This window comes from Pseudophryne corroboree, chromosome 2, assembly GCF_028390025.1.
Source record: "Pseudophryne corroboree isolate aPseCor3 chromosome 2, aPseCor3.hap2, whole genome shotgun sequence".
Taxonomy (NCBI): domain Eukaryota; kingdom Metazoa; phylum Chordata; class Amphibia; order Anura; family Myobatrachidae; genus Pseudophryne; species Pseudophryne corroboree.
Window position 1 is genome coordinate 154,504,725 of NC_086445.1, and position 16,522 is coordinate 154,521,246.

A 16,522-nucleotide genomic window follows, 5' to 3' on the forward strand; every position below is an offset into this window, starting at 1 on the left:
TGGTTGTGTTCAACAAAATGCAGATTTGCAGCCATAGAGGCCATGTTTAGAGGGATTTGAGAAGGAAACACTGAGCAGATCACAAGCTGCTAATTTGTAATGTTACAATGTCTTGGGAATAGTTTGGCACCAATACATAATGTATGGAGCAGCATTATTTTCTCTTTCTAAAACAAATTGTGTAGAAATATAATCAGCTCCATAAGACAAACATGCGGGCCTAGAAGAGACCAAATTATGGGAGGGGAGGGGGGCATGACCACAATATTTCTGGAAAAAAAGCCTTAAGGCAATACTGGCCATGTATAATTAACACTCACCCTCTTTGTGCCCCTGAAAACAATAATTGTGTACTGTATAAAGTAATTACTTTCAGTTAACTATAGTTTACGGTGACACTCTTACTTTCTTTATCCTCATTACTGAACTGACATAGCAGTATTGGGTTGGTTGGGGAGGAGGGATAAATAGCTCCCAGTCGTAAGAAGAAAAATAAATAATAAGAAAAAATTTAAAAAAACTAGCTGATGTGCCCAGCTTTAACCGGGCAAAGGTTTGCTGGGTGGAGCAATTTACCCCTTTTCACGTCCTTAGGAGTTGAATTTCAAAAAATCCCTGCTTGGTGGGTATCTGCAAATAACTGTCACAGATAGACAGCTAGCAGGTCACATGTTCCAGGTCACTCGGCAAGAGCACAGGGAGAGTTTACCAACTGTCATATTTTCCAGAGCACGATGGTGATGCATTGTAAATGGCAGACAGACGTTTTGCCACATAACTCCGAAATGAAGCAACCAATTACAATGCAAATATTTTCTACTGCAAATCTATGGTCCAATACCTTTCATTTGGTATATGATGTGCTATGCCCAGACAACGGCATCATAGAAATAAGCACTAATAAAAGTCGTCCTTCTGCTATTAATATATACAGTAGATATTAGTAATCATGTGAGAGCAGCTAGCAGTGATCACAGAACATGAAGAATAATCAAAGCTACAGAATAAAATCTATTAGCATTCACACATTACCGCTATTATGTGTAAACAAAAGGTCCGAAACCTCATGAAATTATTCCACTGTGTCGTGCAAAAGGCTAGTTATATATTCCCAGGATGTGATATGCCAGATCCTTACTATTACTGTGTTCAAGGGGTGCTGGAAAGGCTTTGTACAGTCACTAGCAATTTACAGTTTAGCCTGCTTTATATAACATTACATAAAGTGCTGGATGAGCTTATCTGAAGATTTTTTTTTTAAAGCACAGCAGTGTTCACAGTTTAATGCTCACCATTCAGGTTCAACGTTTGCAATATAAATAGCCAAAATTATTCAACTTGCTGCACTTTCCTGCTTTCTTAAATGGTCTTAAAATTCAAGAAATTCTCGACACATGTTTGTGTTTGTCCTTAAGTAGTTTTTATTAATTTACCAAACAAAACAGGCAACACAGGAAGAACAAAAAAATACAAAGGACTGTCAAAAGAAAACAGAGCACGGTACAGCCATGTGCAGGTAAAACAAAGTGCACAGTAGTCATATGGATCCACAAATATATGTATATGACCAGTTGCATCGGTAAGTTAGAATGTCAGCATCAGGCTGGAGAGCTTAAAATTGCAGAGAGGGAGGACAACCATGAGTTACGCATGACTCCGAAAGGAGATCACCATGTAGCCCCAGCTAAAGAAAATGTTCATGCTTCCCCGTGCCATTCACCAGTGCTCTACATTTGAGGATATCAAGCGATAATAACCTAATGCCAGGCCCCATGCCAGGTCTCCAGGGCTGGGAGGTGACAGAGTCCCCTGGGTGGTGATTGGGACCCCCGCACACCTTCTGTCAGGTATCGCAGGGGGGCTCTGTCAACACATTGCGATGTTAATAGCATATGTTAGTACAAATGTGATTCGCTGCGGTGGGAGGCGAGGGGCGGCGATGTATTTTAATACATCCTGCCCACTAACTGCCACCAATAAGATATAGGGACCTACAGTATATATGAAATGTATAACCCCTTTGAATTATGTGGAGATAGAAGTATCTGTAAGATTTAAGTATTCCTGCTATTTCCAAATACTGATGCAGAAGATATCAGAGACTTTTCAAAATGGGCTGCGATCTTCTCCAATTAATCAAATTCTGAAGAACAAACTTTTCAAAGCTTGACCATGACTGATACAGTAGCTACAGTGATTGCACATAGAGAAGGAGTTAGCCATTATAGCCTATAGTGCTACTTTTTAGAATATTTCCCTGTCTGGCAGCTTATACTGTACTGGCACGCAGCATCGGACTAGGGCATAAATGGCCCACCGGGGAAATGTAGCACTAGGGGCCCATGCTTACAGGTTTGACTAACCATTACTGCATGGTCTGGGCGCCTTGATAAATATATATAGTAAATACTGATAGCCAATGCATGATAATGTACAAGAATAATATTAGCAATGCACAATATAAAAGACACCATAGTTCTGTGCAGTATAAATCAACATGTATAATGTGTAATTCAAGTGTACAATCTGGAACCTGATCCCCAGAGAAGGGGTGGGCCCTCAGGCAGTCGTGCCCACTGGTGGTTTCCCCTGTACCTCTGTGGGTCAGTCCAGCCCTGCTGGGTCATCTCCAAGCACCGCCTCCTCCTATGCAGAGAACAGGTGCCAGGTCGCCTTGACCCGGTTTACCCGTTCACACTGCATGCATCCCGGTTCGATTCCAGCTTCAACCCAGGTCGAGACCTGGGATGAAATGCCGGGACGCTCGACCCAGAATATTCTTTCAGGACCCTTTCACACTGAGCAAATTCCTGGGTTGATGCGCGTTCATGTGCAATAACCCGGGAAATATTTGTCAGTGTGAAAGGGGTATAAGTGATAGTAATAGAATCTTATGATAAATGAAATATAAATATAATTCCTTATTGCTGTGATATGTGCTTAGAAGTAATGATATTTTTCATGCCCTCAATTACCAGAAGCTGTTTTAGGGGTCAGGTCACCCCCAGGCACAAGATTATTGCCCCCCTGTACAGTATCTTACTGTTACCTCCCTCCATATCTGTCCTTTCATAGCTTTCTTATTACTCCTTTCACAGCTCTCTCCTTGTTATTTTGATGCAAACCATTTGGTTTACGTACAAATATGAATTAGGCCCAATTGTATTAGCTCAAACTCCACTCATTGTAATATCAATTAAACAGGTGTGCTGGTATCATAGTATCATTTTTTTTGCCTTTTTAGCCAAAGACAATTATAGGCATGGAAAAACATATCATTACTTGATTATAGAACATAGGGGGTAATTCAGACTTGCTAAATTTAGCACATCTACGATCACTTTCACAGACATGCGGGGGAACGCCCAGCACAGGGCTAGTCCGCCCCGTATGTCTGGTTCTGCCCCCCCCCCCCAGGACAGGTACATAAGCATCGCATGGCGGTGTTGCTTTTGTACCTGAAGAGTAGCTCCCTCCCAGTGCAGGGAGCTACCCGTCGCTCTGCGGGTCGCAACGGCTGCGTGTGACAACACACAGCCACCGCGGCCCACCCCCCAGCACAGTCTTTGCCCGGACCGCGCCCCCAAAATGGCAGCCCAACATTGCTGGCCCGCCCCTTCCCGCCCAGCGAATGCCTTTGCTTGTCAATCAGTCAGAGGCGATCGCTGGTCTGGGATGACGATTGCATCTCTGGCATGCGCCGGCGCACTGCGGCGCCTGTGAATGCGCAGTTCAGACCTGTTCGCCCAGTGTGCGAAAATGCATACATTCCATTAAACATGGTATGATTTTACATACATACTGTACAATATTGATATGAAATATGATTCCATTATATGGATTTCTAGGATAGCTACATCCCATTCTCATTAGTTCCCTGATGCATATATTAGACACACATTATGTTGTTACTTTCAACATGTTGCACATTTATACAGAGGTCTTCTATGGATTATGGATCTCATTGCATTCATCCATCTTTTCCCATTTAGATTATACACTTCATTTTGAGTGACCAAAATAGACACTTTGGCCAATCTTTTCCTTGAAAATCATAACTAGGCAGTAAAAATATTGTTAATTGCTGTTCTCCGATATCTGTGTGTCTGAGTAAGTAATCAGGTGAAGATCAGGGCCAAAACTAGGGGTGTGCAACAGAGAGCAGGGCTCTGTGGTTGCAGGGCCGGTGCAAGGTCTCTCTGCACCCTAGGCAAAGCTTCATCCTAGCGCTCACTAACCTGCGATCCCCACCAAGACCACCTCTCGGAGGGGATATGCACGTAACCACTGTCACGATCCGGGTATCTGGACGCCATTTCTTACCCATCAGATGCCTCCTAAGGCTGGCTCAGCGCTCCAGGACCGGATTCCATCTGTTATCCTGATGTGTACATTCCTGTATCCTCTCCTGTCACTCTGGGACGCTGTCACAGTAAACGCCATATTACACCTGGCATGGCGTCTCCCGCGGCCTCCGCCGCCGTCCCTGAACTTCTGCATGCAGAGTGTCTGAGTGGCGATTACGTCAGCCGCGGCCTCCGCTGTGTCCGCGTGGTTGGATGTGCATCTGTCAGCCTGGCGCCTCCTGTCTCCGGTGGCCGGCGCCGCCATTACTGTTTTCATTACCACATGGATTACAAACCAAACTTCCCTCCAAGTGTCTGCATGGGCGCAGCCATCTTGGATTCTGTCAGCTGATCATTTCCACCAATCTGTTCTCAGTATTGATAATCTGCATAATTGCCTAGCCAATCCCTTCCTTGCTGCAGGTATAAATACACTGTGCCTGAGCAAGGAAGGCGTCAGTGCTTTGGTTGTCAAACCTAGTTCCTGTTTGTCTCTCTCCTGTGATTGTCTTCCAGGTTCCAGCTCCTGTCTCAAGACTTCCACCATAGAGACCCGCACCAGCATTCCACCTGCGGTGTAGCCTGACTCTCCAATCCATTGTGGATTCATCTGTTTCCAGCTACAACATTACCTGCTTCCTGCTCAGCTTCCAGCAGAGTACAGCTTCCCTTAAAGGGCCGGTGTCCTTTCTACACTTTACCACTCTCCACCGGTATTATTATTTCTCCGCTCTCAAGTTCTACATTTCAGTTCATATTTCATCGCTCCCAAGTTCATTTATTATTTAACTGGTTCCAGCCAGTATCCACTCCGTGCTAACAACAGTCTGGTTCCAGCCAGTATCCACAGCAGCTGTTTTATCTTCAGCAACCCAGCTTTTCCTGGAACACCAGCTGGCACAATCCTGGGTTATCTCCATTGCTACAGTCGGGCCTGGTAAGGACTTTCCATCTAGAAGATCATAAGAACTATCTCACACTACCAGTGCCCTGTGGCTCCTGCCATCCTGTAGTACCCAGGAACTGTATTTATTCTTTGCTGACTTTTACGTTTTCTTTTACTGCTGCTGTGTTGCGGAGTTGTCATAATAAACATCATAGACTTTTATCCAAGTTGTCGTGGTTACGCCTTTGGGCAGTTATTATTCATGTTACTTACATGTCCAGGGGTCTGATACAACCTCCCAGGTTCCGGTACATCTCAGCCCCTACAACTGAGGCTGCCTCCCGTCAGCTCAGGCCCTCAGTTGTGACAGTAAGCACTGACCTAATGAATCCAGCCGGAGACCAGGATCAAGCGGCCAGGCCGATGCAAGAACTGGCAGCCCGACTAGAACATCAGGAGGCTGCACAGGGCCACATCATCCGCTGTCTCCAGGATCTCTCTACTCGGCTGGATGGGATTCAGACAACTTTCCGTGGATCAGGCGCGCCTGGTGCGTCAACCACAGTGACTCCAGCTATAACCCCACCCACCTTACCCATTTCTGCTCCACGTCTTCATCTTCCAACGCCAGCAAAATTTGACGGATCTCCAAGATTCTGCAGGGGATTTCTCAACCAGTGTGAGATTCAGTTTGAGCTACAACCTGGCAATTTTCCCAGTGACCGTACAAAAATTGCCTACATTATTTCTCTTCTCAGTGGCTCAGCCCTTGATTGGGCATCACCGTTATGGGAGAGATCCGACACCCTGCTATCTTCCTACACTGCCTTCGTGTCAACATTCAGGCGCATCTTCGACGAGCCAGGCCGGGTAACCTCAGCTTCATCCGAGATTCTCCGTTTACGCCAGGGGTCACGTACTGTAGGACAATATCTGATACAGTTCCAGATCCTGGCATCCGAACTGGCATGGAACGACGAAGCCCTGTATGCTGCATTCTGGCATGGCTTATCTGAGCGTATTAAAGATGAGTTAGCTACCAGAGACTTACCTTCTAAGTTAGATGAGCTAATCTCACTCTGCACGAAAGTTGATTTACGTTTCAGAGAGAGAGCAACTGAGCGTGGAAGATCATCTGCTCCAAAATCTTCTGCTCCTCCTCCTCGTCAACTGTCACCATCTAAAGATGAGCCCATGCAACTTGGCCGTTCCCGTTTAACTCCTGCTGAGCGCCGAAGACGTCTCTCCGAGTTTCTTTGTCTCTATTGTGCAGCTCCGTCTCACACCATTAATGCCTGTCCCAAACGTCCGGGAAACTCCAAATCCTAGCTCGCCAAGGAGAGGGCCGGCTAGGAGTAATGATCTCCTCTCCATCTCCTCAAGATTGTAATCTCCCAGTCTCGCTTCAAGTTGCTCAACGTTATCGGAACGTCATTGCCCTCCTTGATTCCGGAGCAGCTGGGAACTTTATTACCGAAGCCTATGTTAAACGGTGGTCCCTACCCACCGAGAGACTTCCTTCGTCCATTTCTTTAACTGCCGTGGATGGCAGCAAAATTTTTGATGCAGTTATTTCTTTAAGGACTCTACCAGTTCGTCTGAGAGTGGGAGTTCTTCATACCGAACTTATTTCTTTTTTAGTGATTCCAAGAGCCACACATCCTGTGGTCCTGGGCCTTCCATGGCATCGTCTTCACAATCCTACAATTGATTGGACGACTACGCAAATCCTGGCATGGGGTTCCTCCTGTGCTGAGACATGTTTGTTTAAAGTATTGCCTGTCTGTTCTTCCTCCCCCAGGTCGTCTGATGTTCCACCTCCTCCATATCAAGATTTCACGGATGTGTTCAGTAAAGCTTCTGCTGATATCCTTCCTCCTCATAGAGAATGGGACTGTCCGATTGATCTCGTTCCAGGGAAGGTTCCACCTCGAGGCCGAACTTATCCGTTGTCTCTGCCTGAGACGCATTCTATGGAGGAATATATTAAAGAGAACCTAGCAAAGGGGTTCATTTGACCTTCTTCTTCTCCAGCCGGCGCAGGCATCTTTTTTGTAAAAAAGAAAGATGGTGGTCTGCGGCCGTGCATCGACTACAGAGGTTTGAACGACATTACCATCAAGAACCGTTATCCTTTACCCCTGATTACTGAGCTCTTTGACAGAGTTAGCGGAGCTACCATCTTTACAAAGCTGGACTTGCGAGGTGCATACAATCTCATCCGGATCCGTGAGGGTGACGAGTGGAAGACCGCCTTTAACACCCGTGACGGACATTATGAGTACCTCGTCATGCCCTTCGGATTGAGCAATGCTCCAGCTGTCTTCCAGCATTTTGTCAATGAGATCTTCAGAGACATTCTATACCGTCATGTCGTGGTCTATCTAGACGATATCCTCATTTTTGCCAACGATTTAGAGGAACATCGTTTTTGGGTTAAAGAGGTTCTGTCCCGTCTCCGTGTCAATCATCTCTATTGCAAATTAGAAAAATGCGTCTTTGAAGTCAAGTCCATTCCGTTTCTAGGGTACATTGTGTCCGGTTCCGGACTAGAGATGGATCCTGAGAAACTACAAGCAATCCAAAATTGGCCGGTACCCTTAACCCTCAAAGGGGTCCAGAGGTTCTTAGGGTTCGCCAACTATTACCGAAAGTTTATACGAGACTTTTTCACCATTGTGGCGCCTATTACTGCTTTCACTAAGAAGGGTGCTAACCCGTCCAAGTGGTCTGAAGAAGCCATGCAAGCATTTCATCTTTTAAAACAAAGGTTCATCTCTGCGCCTGTTCTGAAACAGCCTGACATCGACTCTCCTTTCATCTTAGAGGTGGATGCCTCCTCCGTTGGAGTAGGAGCGGTGTTATCTCAGAGGGCTAAAGATGGCCATTTACACCCTTGCAGTTTCTTCTCCCGGAAGTTCTCCCCAGCTGAGCGCAACTATGCCATTGGCGACCAGGAGTTGCTAGCCATCAAGCTCGCTCTAGAAGAGTGGAGGTATCTGTTGGAGGGAGCTTCTCATTCAATCACCATACTTACAGACCACAAGAACCTTTTATACCTGAAGGGCGCACAATGTCTCAACCCTCGTCAGGCCAGATGGGCACTTTTCTTTTCCAGGTTCGACTTTAAACTCCAGTTCTGTCCGGGCTCTCAGAATCGCAAGGCCGATGCCCTTTCCCGCTCATGGGAGCAAGAAAATGAGTCAGAGTCTTCAGACAAGCATCCTATTATAAATCCGTTGGCATTCTCCACGGTAGGGATGGACTCTACGCCCCCATTAGGGAAAAGTTTTGTGAAGCCGATGCTAAGGAAGAAGCTCATGCATTGGGCCCATGCTTCCCGTTTTGCCGGACATACAGGTATCCAAAAAACCCTGGAGTTTATCTCTAGGTCCTATTGGTGGCCAACTCTGAAAAAGGACGTCTTGGAGTTTATTGCATCTTGCCCAAAGTGTGCCCAACATAAAGTATCCCGCCAGTCGCCTGCGGGGCAACTGGTTCCACTATCCGTTCCCCGTCGACCATGGACCCACTTGTCGATGGATTTCATTACAGACTTACCCATGTGCAACAAGTTCAATACCATCTGGGTGGTAGTTGACCGGTTCACCAAGATGGCACACTTCATTCCTCTCACCGGTCTTCCGTCAGCTTCCAAGTTGGCTCAAGTATTCATACAAGAGATCTTCCGACTCCACGGTCTTCCTGAAGAAATTATCTCAGATCGAGGAGTTCAATTCACAGCCAAATTCTGGCGAAGTTTATGTCAAGTCCTCCAAGTCAAGCTAAAGTTTTCCACGGCTTACCATCCTCAGACCAATGGTCAAACCGAGAGGGTGAATCAGGACTTGGAGGCCTTCCTCCGCATCTATGTGTCCTCCTCTCAAGATGACTGGGTTCAATTACTTCCCTGGGCCGAGTTCTGTCATAACAACCAGTATCATTCTTCATCTGCTTCAACACCATTCTTCACTAACTTTGGATTCCACCCTAAAGTCCCTGAGTTCCAACCGCTTCCAGCAACTTCTGTCCCCGCAGTGGATATCACCTTGCATCAGTTTGCCAATATCTGGAAGAGCGTACGATCAGCTCTGCTCAAGGCATCGTTCAGGTACAAGAAGTTTGCGGATAAGAAGCGTCGAGCAGTTCCTGCTCTCAAGGTGGGTGATCGGGTATGGTTATCCACGAAGAATTTGAGGTTAAGAGTTCCCAGTATGAAGTTTGCACCTCGCTATATCGGTCCTTTCAAGATTGAACAAGTCATCAATCCTGTTGCTTACAGACTCCAGTTGCCTCCCTTCTTAAAAATACCCAGGACATTCCATGTTTCCCTGTTGAAACCGCTGATCTTGAATCGGTTTCATTCCTCACTTCCTCCAACTCCGAAAGTCCAAACTCAACGAGGCGTTGAGTATGAAGTGGCCAAGATCCTGGACTCACGTCACCGTTACGGTCAACCACAATATCATATTGACTGGAAAGGTTATGTTCCTGAGGAACGTTCATGGACCAATGCTTCTGATGTCCATGCTCCTGCTTTGGTCCGGAGATTCCATTCCAAGTTTCCTCAAAAGCCAAAGAAGTGTCCTGGGGCCACTCCTAAAGGGGGGGGTGCTGTCACGATCCGGGTATCTGGACGCCATTTCTTACCCATCAGATGCCTCCTAAGGCTGGCTCAGCGCTCCAGGACCGGATTCCATCTGTTATCCTGATGTGTACATTCCTGTATCCTCTCCTGTCACTCTGGGACGCTGTCACAGTAAACGCCATATTACACCTGGCATGGCGTCTCCCGCGGCCTCCGCCGCCGTCCCTGAACTTCTGCATGCAGAGTGTCTGAGTGGCGATTACGTCAGCCGCGGCCTCCGCTGTGTCCGCGTGGTTGGATGTGCATCTGTCAGCCTGGCGCCTCCTGTCTCCGGTGGCCGGCGCCGCCATTACTGTTTTCATTACCACATGGATTACAAACCAAACTTCCCTCCAAGTGTCTGCATGGGCGCAGCCATCTTGGATTCTGTCAGCTGATCATTTCCACCAATCTGTTCTCAGTATTGATAATCTGCATAATTGCCTAGCCAATCCCTTCCTTGCTGCAGGTATAAATACACTGTGCCTGAGCAAGGAAGGCGTCAGTGCTTTGATTGTCAAACCTAGTTCCTGTTTGTCTCTCTCCTGTGATTGTCTTCCAGGTTCCAGCTCCTGTCTCAAGACTTCCACCATAGAGACCCGCACCAGCATTCCACCTGCGGTGTAGCCTGACTCTCCAATCCATTGTGGATTCATCTGTTTCCAGCTACAACATTACCTGCTTCCTGCTCAGCTTCCAGCAGAGTACAGCTTCCCTTAAAGGGCCGGTGTCCTTTCTACACTTTACCACTCTCCACCGGTATTATTATTTCTCCGCTCTCAAGTTCTACATTTCAGTTCATATTTCATCGCTCCCAAGTTCATTTATTATTTAACTGGTTCCAGCCAGTATCCACTCCGTGCTAACAACAGTCTGGTTCCAGCCAGTATCCACAGCAGCTGTTTTATCTTCAGCAACCCAGCTTTTCCTGGAACACCAGCTGGCACAATCCTGGGTTATCTCCATTGCTACAGTCGGGCCTGGTAAGGACTTTCCATCTAGAAGATCATAAGAACTATCTCACACTACCAGTGCCCTGTGGCTCCTGCCATCCTGTAGTACCCAGGAACTGTATTTATTCTTTGCTGACTTTTACGTTTTCTTTTACTGCTGCTGTGTTGCGGAGTTGTCATAATAAACATCATTGACTTTTATCCAAGTTGTCGTGGTCACGCCTTCGGGCAGTTATTATTCATGTTACTTACATGTCCAGGGGTCTGATACAACCTCCCAGGTTCCGGTACATCTCAGCCCCTACAACTGAGGCTGCCTCCCGTCAGCTCAGGCCCTCAGTTGTGACAACCACCATGTGGGCTGGGGTGAATTGCCTCATTATACATATACACTCAAGGATATTTAAAGTGAAAAAGTATATTGTAAACAAAGGGGTCTATTTACTAAGCCTTGGATGGAGATAAAGTCAACAGAGATAAAGTACCAACCAACCAGTGGGTGTAGTATGTTATGCCAGCGGTTGGGCTCCCAGCGGCCAGCGTACCGGCACCGGCATACCAACAGCTCCCTTCAGGGGAGTCGTGGACCCCCAAGAGGGAGAAAAGCTGTCGGTATGCCGGCGGTCGGGATTCCGGCACCAGTATGCTGATCATCGGGAGCCCAGCTGAAGACCACCCGATCCAACTCCTAACTGCCATGTTACAGGCTATTTTTTGAAAAATGACAGGAGCTGGATGGCTGGTACTTTATTTTCGTGCACTTTATCTGCATCCAAGGCTTAGTAAATAGACCCCAATTTCACAAAATTACCCAGCAACACTGCTGGGTGCAGACATGTAGTCAGGTGCTGCTTGCTGCTGGAGAGCCGGGATCCAGGGGCCTGGAGGAGGTGCATCAGGGCTATGAGGAGCGGCCATAGGGGTGCCCCTTGGGAGCCATACTTACATTCACCTCCTATGTGCCTTCTCATGACTTGATGTTACACATGTCGGTACGGAGGAAGCGCTGAGACACTATGGGGTAAATTTACTAAGATGGGAGTTCTATTTAAGATGGGATGTTGCCCATAGCAACCAATCAGATTCTACTTCTCATTTATCTAGCACCTTCTAGAATATAATACCTGGAATCTGATTGGTTGCTATGGGCAACATCCCATCTTAACTAGAACTCACATCTTAGTAAATTTACCCCTATGTTAGGGCAGCCTGATAGCAGCGACTGCACCTGATTAGACTCACAGCAGCAGCAGCCAGCACAGTGTAAAAGTAGGAGGCTGCATACAGGGATATCCTTCAGTTTTTTACTAGATGAATTCAGTGGCACCCTCAAGGGGCCCGAGCCCCTAGGCAGCCACCTTAAGCTGCCTAATGATAGAGCCGGCCCTGTATGGTTGCCACCAATGCTGCAATATGGTCCCTGCATCTTGCCAACAGGGAAACAACACCCTAAGTCCAGAAACACAGCGGCCGTGCCACCCATAGTGTCCCCTGAACAGCCCCCCAAGAGCATCCCAAGGACAGCCCAGGCAGCCCCCACAGAATGACATTAAAACATAATACACCAGGGGGCATGGACAGCACAGGGCACTGTAACTCCTAGTTACGGCACTGGGTAAGATATACAAAAGACCCCAGAATGTTTTTCTTCATCAAAATACTTTTATCTCTTGTTGACTTATTAGCAAGGATTTGTTGGAAACTGCTCTGAAGTAAGTTTAGATAGTAGAATAGGTCATAACAACATTAACATATTATTTTCATAACTATCATGATTGGGCGTTAATCAGGACAAGTCATTTTAGAGAATATGCTGTTACCTCAACAAAGCTAATGTAACCCTTCCTTTATTTCTAACCGGGGGTTACTAAGATATCTGTGCCTCCACCCAAGCTATTTCTAATTAGGCTGCTTGGGAAAGCCCTAAGTTATATGTATAATTAATCAATAACTGTACATGTAATGTTATAAATATTACTATATAAATATACCTGTTCTTTTTTCTTTTCAGGATCCAAAGAGACCACCACAATATATTTATAGTAAGTATAGTCATTTATCTATTTTCTGTTTTATTCTTTTTGTTATTTGTGTTCTAGCTCCAATTACATGTTCAATTTTTCATATAACATCAAACATGAAATAAACCCTTTATAACTTTTCTGTTTCACTATGAAAGCATTACATTCCCTATTTTACCTATACATGTAAATATGCATGCAATACACAAAAAAAAAAAATATTTACTCTAGTTGAGTGACCCGGGAACTCACAGACTTAAATTTGCGCAGTTGGGGCCCAATGAGTGCATCAATATCCACAGTAAATGGTGATAAGTGATTCCTCCTTCCTAACTTGAACTTCACACAAATGGATACAGTGCTTTGCTTAGAAATAAGATATCATTACTTTGTATCCTGCAGATTAGAGCTATCTATACTGGTTCCTGGGGAACTGTTCAGTCACTCACTGTTATGAATTATTGTTATAAGTATAATGTCCTTAAAATCCTTGCTTCCTTTCTTAGTCCATCAGTAATAATCCTATTCGTATTGATTTGTAGCTCTCTATATAATATAGTGGCTCAGACTTTGTCTTTTAAAGACTCTCTTTAAACTCTGCATAAACTTTTGCAGCTGAGGGAAAGTATGTTTTTTGTATGCAGATTATTCCTGCTCATCAGATGATTAAATTTCGTTACCACGGTGTATATAGATGTATACAATTACTATCTCCATTTCCTTAGTATTTAATGTCTTACTTGGCCAGGAGAATTTGCTTAGTATTTCCTGCAGCTTTCCTGAGTCTTATTGCTGAATAGAGATATAATATAGGTGTATGCCACTATGCAGGATATCAATAGCTGGATAACTATATAATAGTACTGATGTTAAGCAGGCTGTGTCCATACCATTACTTTTCATCCATGGATTTAACCTTTGCTATGCTCTTAATAATAAGCCTTTATGGTCTCCCACCTTTAGGTAGAATAAAGTCTATTGCCATGTATTTACCCTTAACAGCCTGGGCTATACCCCCTTGTGTACTTCATCTGCTTGATGTCTATCGTTATACCCCTCATATATGTATCTCAGTTCACAGTCTTTAGGGGTTAAGTTTAGTGCAATATGGAAAGCCTCTGGTTATACAGTCTAAACACACATGGGTGCAGCTATATGTCTCTCTTATCTTTGGGTGCCTTACGTGCTTAATATGTGCAGGTGTTAATTATTCACTTACACCTCCTTGATTCGTCAGCGGTGCTGTCAATTCCTCCCCCGACTCTCCTTACTGGCTATAACTTGCAGGTGCCACCTCTCTTAATGCCTGGAGTCTCAGCAATGGAACGGCCCCCTTTACTGACGCCTTGGTGTATATGGCGCTGCCTCCTTTCCCACTACCTCCGTTGCTGGGGTGGGTGGTGCCAGAGCTCTCAGCAATGTCACCGCCTTCCACCACCTGCTGCCCACATAGATGTTTACAGCTGACCGCGGGAGCAGGGGCAACTCAGCGACGCACTCTCTGGAGTGGACCAGGCAGCCTGGGGATTGAGGACAGGTAGGCCTCAATCCCCAATGACCTCTCCTGCCTCTTAAGCCCCGCTGCTCCGTTCTCCAGTGCTCAGGCTACCTTGACTGGCTGCGCTACCCTAAGTCCCCGGCTGCCGCTGTAATGTTTACAGCGCGTTTACAGCTCTTAGCAGCCGCCGACTGCCTGGCCGCCGGCGGGGAGCGTCTTTTATACGCTTTCCTCCACCAGAGCACGGGGACCACTGCTTTGCACACGGCCTCCCTTACCTGCGTGAGGTGATCCCTCTGCACACAGAATAATTTACCTGAATGCGGGGACCCTCTGTACCCGGCCGCTATCATTACCGGCCCCGCGCACCCTTTGCACTCAGCCCACCAAGCAACGGCACGCGCAGGTTGTCTCCCCTGTCTTTTCATACTGTGCCGCACCTCCTTCTCCCTCCTGTATATTCAGTACATAAAACACACATAATACACCTCTTTCCTATATATAAATACATATTAAACACACATGTACCATTATGGATATTACTAAATATATTTTTACATTCCTTTAATTCGTTATATACGTATTACAAATCATATATATATATTTATAACAAAGGAAAATAACCTATAACCATGTTACACTCTCCCCCTGGTAATCCATTAATTTTAATATAGGTGGATTATACATCAACCATATTAGGATGCACTATCCTTGGCACAATACTAGGTACCCCTAATTCATTATAAGTAAGCATAGATAGAGGTTGACATATTCTCCTGGGCCTTTCCATAACTTGTTCCCCTGGGTTTTCATTATATACAGTAGGACAGTAATCAGATCCTTCTGGCAGCATATTTCTTTCCAATTCACTTATAGTATCACTATTTTCCTGACCAAATTGGCCAATATTATCCTCTCAATGTCCTTCAGAGAGAAATCCAAAGGGACTCTTGGTATTTCCCTCTTGAGTGAACTCTCCGAGGTCAACATTTCTGATACCTCCATCTTTAAAGTATCATCCTTGCCCTGCAAATTCATCCTCAAGATTTTGTACATCATTATCCTATTAATTTGCTCAGATTCATTCCTTATGGCCTCCACATTAGTACTTATCTCTGGGTCATTTATATAATTAGTCAGACGAACCTCTCATCCTATCGGGAGTAAATGTTGTCTATGAAAAGTCAATATAGTCTCATCCCCAGTTTCGGGCTGGATTTTATATACAGGTAATCCAGGGAATTTTTCTATTATTACGAAAGGATCTTCTCTCCACCTATTATTTATTTTAAACTTTTTAGGGGTTCCAAGTTGTTTTAACAATACTCTATCCCCAGGAGCCAAAACCTGATCCCTTACTTTTCTATCATAATAACTTTTTTTTTCTAGTTTAGCAGCAGCTTCATTGGCCATATCAAATGCTCTTTGCAAATCCTTTCTTAACCTTTTGATGTATTTAGTATGAGAAATAGCGGGTTTGCCACTGGTAGAAATCCCCATGCACACGTCTATGGGAAGCCTAGCTTCTCGTCCAAACATTAAAACATAGGGGAAATACCCTGTAGCTTCATTTTGTGTGCAGTTATAAGCATGTATCAAACAATCAATATGCCTTTTCCAATGGGTTTTATCAAATAAGTTCAAGGTCCCCAGCATGTCAAACAAGGTTCTGTTGAAGAGGAGATCCCACAAATTTCACAGAGTTCCTTAATCAACTTACTCTCAAACTCTCTCCCTTGGTCTGAATGTAGTTGGTTAGGCAGACCGTAATGAACAAAAAATTTGTTCCATAATGTATTAGCTACTGTATATGCTTTTTGATTTGGTGTGACATATGCTTGGGCATATCTTTGAAAGTGATCTGTAATTACTAATATGTGCCATTTTTTCCCAGGTTCTACTTCTAGCATTAGAAAATCCATATATACTAGGTCCATAGGACCATTACTCCTAAAATTTACTAGTGGGGAAAGCTGTTTACTTACAGTCTTTTGTACTATGCAGTTTCTGCAATTCTGACAATATGCTTCTATTTCTTTTTCCTCATGCCTGGACAATAAAACCTATCACATATCAAATGTAAAGTTTTATCATATCCTAGATGACCATGGTCATCATGTAAAGCTTTCATTACCATAGATCTATACTTCCTTGGCAATACCAACTGGTGTTTCTTTCTTTCGCCTTGCTT

At 45.1% G+C, this 16,522-nt stretch overlaps 1 protein-coding gene across 1 annotated transcript in view; it reads right to left on the reverse strand.

The window, feature by feature from the left end:
- TRPC4 (transient receptor potential cation channel subfamily C member 4) overlaps positions 1-16,522 on the reverse strand; it is a 576,236-nt gene that overhangs the window by 237,749 nt on the left and 321,965 nt on the right. The gene's annotated exons all lie outside the window — the stretch shown is intronic.